The 11,957-nt window shown below is 44.6% G+C and overlaps 1 protein-coding gene across 2 annotated transcripts in view; it reads right to left on the reverse strand.

Annotated features, from left to right (window-relative positions):
- SV2C (synaptic vesicle glycoprotein 2C) overlaps positions 1-5,997 on the reverse strand; it is a 183,032-nt gene extending 177,035 nt beyond the window's left edge. For both annotated transcript variants that reach the window (XM_034773883.1, XM_034773884.1), the window contains exon 1: positions 5,739-5,997. The gene's annotated coding sequence lies outside the window, so the exon portion shown is untranslated. The remainder of the gene's footprint in view (positions 1-5,738) is intronic.
- Between the last annotated feature and the right edge of the window lie 5,960 nt (positions 5,998-11,957).

Genomic DNA, 11,957 nt, shown 5'->3' on the forward strand with positions numbered 1-11,957 from the left:
TTAACCTTCAATGCAATGGAGAACAGAAATCACTGAGGCAAATCACAACCTGACTTGCACAATGTGTCCTCTGAACATACAATTGTTCAGCCTTCTGAATGTCTGACTTCAGGTAGTTGTGTGTGCATGTTGAGGGGACAGTCCCATAGCAATGGACAATACTGTAGCCCTAGATATTGGAACCTAACTCTCCCACATCCCCGATGAGTGTCCTGACCACTGAACCAGAGAATCAATCTCTCTCTCTCCCAATAAATATTATTTAATACAAAGTGGAACAGCTCCAATGGGAGAGATTGACCCACTCCAATAGCCTGGCAGTGAGGGTACTCTTCTAGAAGGCAGGAGAGTTAGGGTCAAATTCCTGCTCAGGATCAGGCAAAGTGGGGATTTGAAAACAGCTCTTCCACATCCCAGCTGAGTGCCCTATCCACTGGACTACTGGCTATAATAGGGTGAGGTGGGGTGTGTGTTTCTCTTTCCCTGTCTTTTTTGTGAGACATGGCTGACCTGGCTTAAGCACCTAACTCCAGGAGAGGGGTCATGGCAGAGAATCCTGAGCGGAAGAGGCACCTGCCTCTGCTTCCTCAGTCAGGCGCCTATGGCACAGACCAGTGGGAATTAGGTACCTAGCTCCCTTTGTAGATCTGGGCCCCAACCCCCTGCCCCTTTCCTCCTCATTTCACTCCTGGCTAGCTTAGGGGTTCCCTGCTCAGCCTGCTGGCTTCTGAGAATCCCTTTTTTAGGTGCCTAACTCTTCCCATATGTTGTATGGGAAGCCTATCTTGGGGCTGTGAATTCCACTGGGCAGCAAGGAGCCTAGGTGGTTGCTATTTTCAGCATTGCAACACCTAAGTCCTCTTTGTGATTCTAGCATAAAGGGCCAGGGACATAGAACCAACTACCAGGAAATGCAGGATTCCAGAAGTCAAAGAGTTGCAACTTGTGTCCTGTAAAACTGTGCTCACTAGCCCCCTACACTCCGGTAGGCTGGGGGAGTAGCAAGGACAAGGCAAGTGGACTGTCAGATCCAGAGAGCCAATCACCATTTTCCCACCTCAAGAGCGGATGCATAGCACTACTTCAGCTGGGAGGCTGCAGCAGTGGTGGTGGAGCAGCAGCACTGTCTCTCCATTGCTTGAGGAAAGATTCTTCCTTGCAAGTTTCCACACTGCCAAGCCCAGTTACTTTGTGGAGTAAGTACTTACTTTCTCCTATCGAAATGAAAGGTTTACACTAGAGCATCACAGAGAGAGAAGATGGCGTCTCAGAGACCCACAAGGGCTGACAATCTGTAGAGGATGTCATCTGTAGATCCAATGGATCCTGGGATTTTTGTGTAGCCAGCTCCCTCTGTGGTGCTCCCTAGGTATCCCTCCTCCAGAAATAGGCTAGTTACCTTGGGCTGAGCACCTATAGAAACAAAAGCCTAATGAAGTAGTCAATACTGGTACCAACCGCATTAATTACTGTACAGATTTCCAGTCAGAACCCTACATGTAGAGTTGTGGGGAGCAGATCGCTCTTCCAGCCTAGCACACACACTGAGACCTGCAGAGACCTGACCACAAAGGGGAGCTTCTGTAGAGGAGCAGCAGAGATGCTGCTTTACCTTAATTTATGGCACAAATGGATATAAGTCCTTAACTTCCCCCATTGTGCCTATATTTTGCAGGGATCTCTGATCTGTGTAATGTTACATGCAACAGGTGCTGTAAGTGCTGGTATTATTAATCATTATAAATTCCTAGCTCAGTTAGAAGTTACGGATGGAATGGCCATCTTAGCTTTTTATTTTCTGGCTTTTGCTGTTTTGTGTTAAAGCCTTAATGCGAACTGCTGGCTGGCAGAAATGCAGTCAGACTTTGATAGGATTTCAGTCTTAAGATTAAACAACACTGTGATATCATGATGTACTCTGGATAGAATCTTCAGCAATGTTATGGTTATGCCTGAGTTATGTAAACATTTATTTGTCTGGGGGGCAGAAAGGGAGAAGTGAGAATTCAAACATGATTCAGAGAAGAAATAAAGATACTTTGCTTAATTTACCTTTTATAATTGTCACTGTTGTCCTCCCGTTAAAGAACTAATCTCACCAGTCCTCTAAAAATATCTGCTTGATTGTATTTAATTAACAGATATTTATCTTTTTCAAAAAATTTAAATTGTATACAGAGCACAAATGGCGTAATAAAGTCTGGCAGTGTATGCATTTCCACAAGAATAGATATTTTTTAATCTTTATAACTCCTGTAAAAGAGTACGGATACACTAAATTAAGAGGTTACTAAATCCTATTTTTATAACTTTATAGTAAATAAATATTTCATCAAGTAAAAATGCTACTCATATCTTAACTTACAGTTTTAAAGCAGAAGTGATATTTTCTTCAGTAATTGAAGCGGTTTTCTAATCTAAAACAGAAATTTAAAAATCTGATTTAATGTTTTCTTAGCACTGTTATTACCCTCACATTTCAGGCACACTAATAAAAATGATCTAAACAGAAATTTCTTGTTTAGCAAATTACAGATGAACACTTACAGAAATCAAGCCCCAAATTCAATCCATTGCAACATTTTAAAAATAATTCCTGATCTGTTTAAAGATTAAAACATTGTGCGCTATATAATACCATGGCAGCAGCAGGTTCCCTATCATAGGTTTGAAAAGATATTTCATCCAATTGATGAGCTTTTGTTTAAACAAGCATTGATATGCATGCTGTGATGCATGTGGTCACAAGAAATTCTCAGCAACATATAGCCCAAGTGATTAGGCCACTAGATAAAAACAGTTTTTACAGTATTTAGAATTTTTTCACTAATTCAGTGTTAATTATGCAAAAAGAGTTTTATTTTTTAAAGACACTTCCACCGTATTAGCCCCATTCCGCTCCCACGGAAGTCAATGGCAAAACTCCCACCGACTTCAATGGGGGCTCTGAGCCCCAGAGCATAAATGCTTACTTATTGTGTTTTGGAAAGCATTGTCTTTTAAACTCATTTAAAATCAGGCATTACCGTATAATAATTTGTGGATCGAGCAAGCCTATATACAGTATTTTGAACTGACATAATTTTATAGTGGTTTTGGTCACTCCTATAGCATGTTATGACATCATTTATTGCATCTGCAATAAAACACATTTTAAGAGTATAATTACAAGCTCTATGGATGATCTTACTATGTGGCATGTTTATTCCATGTTGCTGAGAACTGAGAAAAAACAACTTTTTCATTGATGAGAATGAAACTACTGCATCTGAAAAAATTAATTAGATTTCTCGAATACAGTATATAATCAGAAAGCACTTGGTTCTGACCTCATTTGTGATAAAATAATAAACAAAAAAAAACCTGTATTTTTTCAGAAGCCAATGGTATGTGATTTTACATCTGGATGATGTTTGAGAAAGTCAATGCCTTGTCTGTGCTTATTGATCTTCAGGGTCATCTTTTAATAATACCAAAAAAAGCTTCCAAATAAAGACCTTAAACCTTTTTTCTTCCTTTTTGTTGTACAGGTTTCTTTTAAAGATGCTTGTCAGCACTAGCTCTGTCAATAAAGTTAATTGGCAAACTGTCTCTTTGTCAATATATGGCCTATGGCAAGCTTTCCTATAAATCTATACAAAAATCCACTTGAAATATATTATGGTTGTACTTGAATAGGGTTCTGTGCTTCCCTGGAATTTATAAAGAGGAAGTCTGCCTGTCTTCAAATGATATGATACAGATAAAAAAGCAACTAGCAAGATTCAGTAAATGTTAAAATTCAATAAACAGCAGGGAATAGAGGGCTGGAGTGTGTGTCTGATGGTGTTTTGTTTTCAATGGAAATGGGAAATAAATGCTTAACTACAGAAAGAACAATGAATATTTTACATAACAGCATAATGGAAGTGCCAGTTCCCATAAGGGCCACACTTCCAAGCAAAGAAAATTCATCACAAAACTTAAATAATGCTTGTTTTCATGAAACACAGGGAGTTCCCAATGCAATACAGGAAAATAACAGCGATTCCACAGAACTATATTCCTTTCACAGAGTCTATGGCTACAACTTTATGTCCTGTTTGTGCCATAGCTAATCCTTTCCATAAATCCTCTGTCCTCAATTGTGAATTAAACAGGAAGTTGCTTGTAAAGATCCCTCAATAGGGACCTGTCCATTTCCAAATCCATGTGTAATCATCCTATGGAGCAAAAACCTTTTGATGGTGAGTAGAGCACACAAACACAGAAACAGCTCCCTTTCCCTCCTCCTCTCCAAGCACAAGTTGCTGTTAGCTCCCGGCACTGCAGTGCAGTGCAGCCCAAGCCAGGCTAGGCGGGCTACAGCCCCCATCTGTTTGTCTGTGTAGGGTTCCCCTTGCTGTGCTAACCCCCTGCAATCCCCTGCTCCTCGTACACGCTCATCATGTTTCAGCCTCCTAACTCTCTACGGGAAGGAGCGCTGGAGGCGGTCCATCCCTGAGAGCCTCTGGGTGCTCTCAGCATCTTTTGAGGAGCCAACCACCCCCACCCTGCCACCTCATTTGCATCCCTCCCCTCTTTCCCCCAATCTGGCCGCCTCACTTTGCACACAGATGTTACGTGGCCGCCTCGGCCAGCATGACTCAGCCCTCCAGCTTCCTACCCCCTGGGCACCAAACAAGTCCTGCATCCCCAGGCACGCGCAGAACTCCCCAGGGGACTTCTAGGGGGCGTTACGCGCGCGGATTTCCCGGGGGAGTTCTGCCTGCGCCCCAGGCTGCTCAGCACGTTTCGGCCCCTCTCTCTTTTTTACCGCTCCTCACGCCGGACCCCGCCCCTCCCATGCGGCAGTCCCGCAAACCAACCCGCGTGGGGGGACATCAGTCTGCCCTCAGGTTAGAACTCCCCAGGGATTTCACTGGGACTTTTGCCATGGCCCAGCCTCCTCCACCCCCCCCCCCACAACAACTTAATTAAGGGACTGCAGGATCTGTCCCCAACGCAACTGGAGACCAACAACTTTGCACGCTTCAGGAAACTCCTCTCCTCGCGTCGAAGCCGCAAAGGAGGCAGTTTGGGAGGGGGACCTACTACAAAACATCCCAGCAAATCTGAGCCCCGATCCTTGCATGCAGCCTAGGAAGGGGGAAAGGCGGGGCGGGTTTCAAAGGCCTGACCTGACGGTTATCATTTATCTATTCGCTTAGGGTGAAACACAACATGCTCCCCCGCGCATCTGAAAGCCTCTATCTCCTCCGCATCCTTTCAAGCATCTTTCGGACCATCTTTGCCCCCAGCACGTCTGCAGCTTTCCCACCGCGTCCCTAGAGCCCCCTGACCACGGAGCCTTGCTATCGCTGCCCTCCGCCACGCAAAAGTTGTGCTAGGCTTAATAAGCGAGTCGGTTTCAAAGGCACTCGAGTTGCAAAGCAATTCCCACCCTAGGGAAAGGCAACCTGGCGTCGGTACCGAGAAGCGCCCTGTAGCCCAGCGGCACGGCAGCCACCCCAGACTGTTTAAATCTCCCCCCCCCCCCCAGCCAAAGTCAGATCGCCCCGGGAAACCACCATCTGCTCCTGGAAACCATCCCCCGCCGCAGCCCACCCGCTACCTGCCCGGCGAGCAAAGCCGCTCGCGGCTCCCGCAGGGCGCCGCGGAAAAGTTGCAGCTTCTCAGACCCGCACGCTCGTAGGGAAAGTTGCCCCGGAGGCAGGAACAGCCGCCGCCGCCCATGAACTCTTGGGCGCGCCACTTACCCGCGAGGACACACCGAACCCCCGAGGTGCCCGCACCGAGCAGCTGCAGCCGCCTCCCGCGCGCGGAGCGTGTCACTTTCTCCTGCTTCCCCAGCTCGGCTCGGCGCTGCTGCTGGCGGCGGCGTCTCCGGGAGGAGTCGCCAGGCGTGACAAAGCCAGCTGAGGGGCGGACAAGGGGTTGTGTGGGCAGCACATTGCAGTCCTCCCTCTGCTGCAGTGCTGGAGCGGGAGAGGGAGGTAAAGGCGGGGAAAGCCGAGTCACAGAGACAGGGGGAGAGGGAGGCAGCACACGAACAATAACTGAAGGCGTGGGAGTGGGCAATCTCGGCTCACTCAAGCAGACGCTCCTCCGGAACGAGATTGGGGCATTGCAAGCCAGCACTGGGCTGTGCGGGAAACCCCCCTTAAACTGCGCCACCCTTTTCTGGGGGAATCCACTCCCATCTACATACACAGGCACTTCGTCCCGAAGTTAATATTTCAGTAGAGGCAACAGCAGAGAAGACTGTGTGAAAGGCTCTGTTTGCCTAGGAGCTGCCTGCAGCAGGCTCTTAGCAATCCAATGCGTTTCTGAGTGGCTGCTCCTTTTATTATATCATAATGCTATTGGTGTGCAAGGTGCTGTACAGACATGCCCCCCAAAGACATTACAGTTTAGGGACACCCCATCCCCCATGCCCTAACCCCCATTCTCTTTGCAGTCCAGTGACTTTAGACTTCTTATACTAGTCTTAGGATGTAAGAATCCCATGCACTGCTACAGACTAGGAACTGAGTGGCTAGGCGGCAGTTCGGCAGAAAAGGACCTAGGGGTTACAGTGGACAAGAAGCTGGATACGAGTCAACTGTGTACCCTTGTTGCCAAAAAGGCTAACGGCATTTTGGGCTGTATAAGTAGGGGCATTGCCAGCAGATCGAGGGGGCCTGATCATTCCCCTCTATTCGGCACTGGTGAGGCCTCATTCAGAGTGCTGTGTCCAGTTTTGGGCCCCACCCTACAAGAAGGATGTGGAAAAATTGGAAAGAGTCCAGCAGAGGGCAACAAAAATTATTAGGGGGCTGGAGCACATGATTTATGAGGAGAGGCTGAGGGAACTGGGATTATTTAGTCTGCAGAGGAGACGAATGAGGGGGGATTTGATAGCTGCTTTCAACTACCTGAAAGGGGGTTCCAAAGAAGATGGATCTAGACTGTTCTCAGTGGTAGCACATGACAGAACAAGGAGTAATGGTCTCAAGTTGCAGTGGGGGAGGTTTAGGTTGGATATTAGGAAAAACTTTTTCACTAGGAGGGTGGTGAAGCACTGGAATGGGTTACCTAGGGAGGTGGTGGAATCTCCTTCCTTAGAGGTTTTTAAGGTCAGGCTTGACAAAGCCCTGGCTGGGATGATTTAGTTGGGGATTGGTCCTGCTTTGAGCAGGAGGCTGGACTAGCTGACTTCTTGAGGTCCCTTCCAATCCTGATATGCTATGATTCTATGAGTCAGGACGACCCCTCCCATGAATAAAGGTTTGTAGGATCAGTCCTTGTTTGGATTATTAGTACTAATTGTTTCTAATGCAGAATCATTTAAGGGCTCCAATCCAGCATTAGAGCTCTGTTGTGCTAGGCATTGTACAACAAATTACACAAAGACAGACCTCGCCTCAAAAACTTTACACATGTTTTGAGGTAGACAAGCCTTACAAGTGTCAGAACTTCCTTCCTAGAGGAAACCAGAAGCTCTCAAAAGCCATTCCATCCTATAGACTCATTACCTTTTTTTTAAAGTGATAGCTGATATAATACTAAAACATTGCAAAAAAGATTTACTAACAGAAAATCTCTAAAGAAATCTCATTGTCTTTAGTCGGTTTAAATAAAGTTATGGTGCTAAGATTTTTCTTTTCGCCACATATTGGGCTTGATTGGCCATTGCTTTGTGGCTTGTGTAGTCTTGTGTAGAATGGGTACCTGCATTTTACACTCACCTTTCATAGCTTAGTGGTTTGAGCATTGGCCTGCTAAACCCAGGGTTATGAGTTCAATTGTTGAGGGGGACATTTAGGGAACTGGGGTAAAAATCTGTCTGGGGATTGGTCCTGCTTTAAGCAGGGGGTTGGACTAGATGATCTTCTGAGGTCCCTTCAACCCTAATACTCTATGATTCATAGGTGTCAATGACGACACCAGCTGTAAGTGATGGAGAATAAGACCCACCCTGTCCTGCACTGAGAGCTGGGGTATAATTGACACCTGATCTGCATATAGCATCACCACAATGAAGGGGAGGAAACAACAGTGAAGAGAGCAGATAGAAATTCCTTCAATAAGGAATCCTTTCAATAGACAAACAACCCCCAGGTAGTTCAATAGACTCTTCATTAGATTACCTGAAAAGAAAATGGCTCAGCTACAAATAAGATCCATAGCAAGGGGCTAGAGACAACAGTGAAAGACACCAGTACCAAATACCCTCTGGTCTCTTGGCAATACTGGCCTAAGAGCACCCCAGTGACAGATGGCACACTGTTGTCATGACTTTTACCCAAAAGATGGCATGTAATATATCATTGAAAAACTAACAACTCTGATCATTAATCTTCCTGTGTGAATTATGTATAGTTAACCCACAAAGAATTTTACAGCTGTTCTGGAAATATGTGGCTAAAATATGTTTAAACCAGGCATAAACAGGTTTTTCTCCAGACAAAGAAAAGAGGCCAGCGCCTCAAACTGGTGTGGCCAAATTCAATGGGCAATTCATTTGTATCAGAGTTTGCAGGAAATGATCATTTGCATTTTAGAAATTACTAGCACGGGAGGAATGAGTGTGGTGTCCACATCCAGCAGGGGACACGAACATTATCTGTAGGGCCCTACCAAATTAATGGCTGTGAAAAACGCATCACGAACCATGAAATCTGGTCTTTTGTGTGCTTTTACCCTAGCATACAGATTTCATGGGAGAGACCAGCGTTTCTCAAACTGGGGGTCCTGACCCAAAAGAGGGTCATGGGGGGGGGGGATGCCAGGTTATTGTAGGGGGGGGTTGCAGTATTGCTTCTGCACTGCCTTCAGAGCTGGGTGGCCAGAGAGCAGTGGCTGCTGGACAGGCGACCAGCTCTGAAGGCAGCACCCTGCCAGCAGCAGCACAGAAGTAAGGGTGGCAATACCAAATTACTTCAGGGTTGGGCAGTCAGAGAGTGGCGGCTGCTGGCTGAGGTCCCAGCTCTGAAGCCAGCAGCACAGAAGTATGGCTGACCATACCATACCATGCCATCCTTACTTCTGTGCTGCTGTTGGCGGTGGAACAGAAGTAAGGGTGGCAATACCGAATTCCCCCTACAATAATCTTGTGACTCTCCCCACACCCCCCTTTTGGGTCAGGACCCCCCTAGTTACAACACTGTGAAATTTGAGATTTAAATATCTGAAATCATGAAATTTACTATTTTTTAAATCCTGTGACCATGAAATTGACCAAAATGGACCGTGAATTTGGTAGGGCCCTACTTATCGGGAGATATATTTCAGAAGAACACATTTCAAAGATTTACTGGACTACAAAGAGAGAAGGAGAAAATTCCTAAGTTATCCATCACCTGAGGAGACAAAGGAACAGAGTATTTTGAGGTCTGTGAAGTGTCCTGGCTAAAAAATCTCATCAGTCATACTAGCAGAAACACTGGTAAGAAACTTCTTTGAACAAAAGACTGTAGTTTATTACGTTAGATTCAAGTTTTAGAAGTATATTCTTGCTTTTATTTGTAACCATTTCTATCTTTATTCCTTATATTTTATAGCACTTCCACCTTTGTCCTTTTATTAATAAACTTACTTTACTTTTGCTACAAACTACTGTATCTCAGTGCTTTGATTGAAACAGAGTGTTTGTTAACCTCAGTTAAGATAATAAGTTGCTGAGTACTGTCTCTTTAAAGGAACAATTAATTTAATAATGTTTTGTGAATATGACAGAAGGAGCTTCAGAAAGACTTCTCTGAGGAACTCAGGAATTGGGGTTTCCTGATTGTTACCTGCTAGGCAAGGTTTGGACTAACAGCGTCCTGAATGCTGGCAGGGACTGACAACTGATGTGTCAGGGAGCTGAGACATAGCATAGCAATAGCAAAGCTCTCACTTGCTGAGGCTAAGAGGGGTAACCCAGTAACTCACAATTTGGGGAACCCCAGCAGGCTTTCACGTATACCGAGTCTTCTAGACAATTAAAAGTAATTTCAAGCACAGCAGCCTCCCCTGAGCCTTCCTGCCTATATTTTTGGGTTTTCATTCATGTTTTCTTACTTCTAAAAATGCTCTTCTCTCCTCTGTTGCTGTGTGACTCTTCTCTCCTCCTTTGTTGTATGAAAGACTCACACAAACAGCAAGGGAAATTGACTAATTGAATGACTACCCTGGGGAAACAGTGAATTGGAATATATACAGAGTGCTGTCAAATGCACAAAGCGAACAAATAGAAAAAATAGAGAAAAAATCCTTTTTCCTCTAGTCCTGTTATGTTGTAGTAATCTTAGGTATTACTTGCAAGGACAGTAACAATTTCAGTCAGAAGTGTGAGTTAAAATAACTCTGATCATTTAAAAAAAATACACCGTGAAAATGCAATTTCGAATATACAATAATATTCAAAGGGAAACAAAACAGATTGCCAAGTTTTCTCATCAGCAACAAAAGAAGGTATCACAAAGTCATTATCACTGCATAAGCAAGAAATGCAGCAAATGTCTCCCATTTAATTCATTATGGTCTAATTAAAGTTGCTATATTTCTGAATACAAAATGCATCTTGTATTTTATTTGATTTTACAATGTACCTCAAAAGAAAATCTTTTGCTTAAGTAGAGTGATCAAGAAGAAAGATATGTTTCTTGTGAGCAAATAAAGGAAACCCTCATGATAAATTTCATTAGAATAAGTTTTGGAACTGTACAGCGGTTTTGTACGTCATATCTAAGTCGTAAGGACAAGAAATCATGCTCAAACCAAAGAGCAAAAGGAGGCCCAAAAGGCCTTTATAACTGATAGCGCAGGGTCATTGCAGCAGACATCTTATTCCTCTCCTACCCCACCGGACAGGGAGAGCTCTATTTGAGAGCGTTGAGACACACCCTACCATAACAGACTGACTTCATACAAAAAATGTCTTTTCTGAAGACAAAAGGGGAGACTTTATCTACAAAAGTAAAACCTCTGGATAGACACATGAGCAAGGTGGAGCAGCATGGAGGCAAGATGATGGCAAATGAAGATCAATATTGATACATGCAAAGTAATGCACATTGGAGGGGAAAAACTGAACTACTTACATACCTTTACAAGGTTCTAAATTAGCTGTATCAGCTCAAGAAAGGGACCTAGCACTCTGCTCAGTGTGCAGCTGTGATCAAAAAAAGCAAACAAGATGTTAGGATGCATAAGGAACGGGATAGAAAATAATACCAAAAAAATGCCTTTTATGTAAATCAATGATGTGGCCTCATCTGGAGTAATACTACATGCAGAACTGGCTACCCTATCTCAAAAAGGATATTGCAGAACTAGAGGGGGTTCAGAGAAGAGAGATGAGAATGATCGAGGGCCTGGAAAAATTCCCATATGGAGAGAGATTGAAAAGATTGTGTTCTCACTTGCAGGGATGGGTCCATATATTCAGTAGTGATGTTCTTCAGTCGCCATCCTACAGCAGGCAAAGTGAGATGTATTGATTGGCTAGTATGAGTCTCGAGAGAACTTTTCTCTCTAGTGAACAGCCCCTCCAGAATGTTCACCACTCCAAAGGTGCAGCAGGCTATGACTCAGGGCCTCAGTAGATTGACCATACTCATTAATTTTTTCTTATTTTTTCCTACGTTTTTCCTCAGCTCTCCACCTTCTTAGTGCGAAGGGTTACTTGCTTTTTAAGGACCTCCTGGGCAATTGTGGGGACTTTTATTGAGCTCTCCCCTCAAATTAGCCCCTGATAATGCCTGAAAAAGTAGGGTGAGGATAGGATCTGTACCCCATGCTCAGCACCTTTGGTGAGTGTATCAAAGGAGAAAAGTGTTCCTTTTGCTCCCAAAATCTCAGTGCTACTGTGGTTAAAAAACAGGCCGCCAAGCTATCCCACAGGACAGAGTAGTGGTGGCCACAGGCAAGTGAGGGGCCCAGTAAAGCAAGGTGCTGAAGCAAGTGCCCAGGACACAACAGCCCAATCCCTGGCCACTGATGTGAACCAG

This window comes from Trachemys scripta, chromosome 6, assembly GCF_013100865.1.
Source record: "Trachemys scripta elegans isolate TJP31775 chromosome 6, CAS_Tse_1.0, whole genome shotgun sequence".
In the NCBI taxonomy this organism is placed as follows: Eukaryota; Metazoa; Chordata; order Testudines; family Emydidae; genus Trachemys; species Trachemys scripta.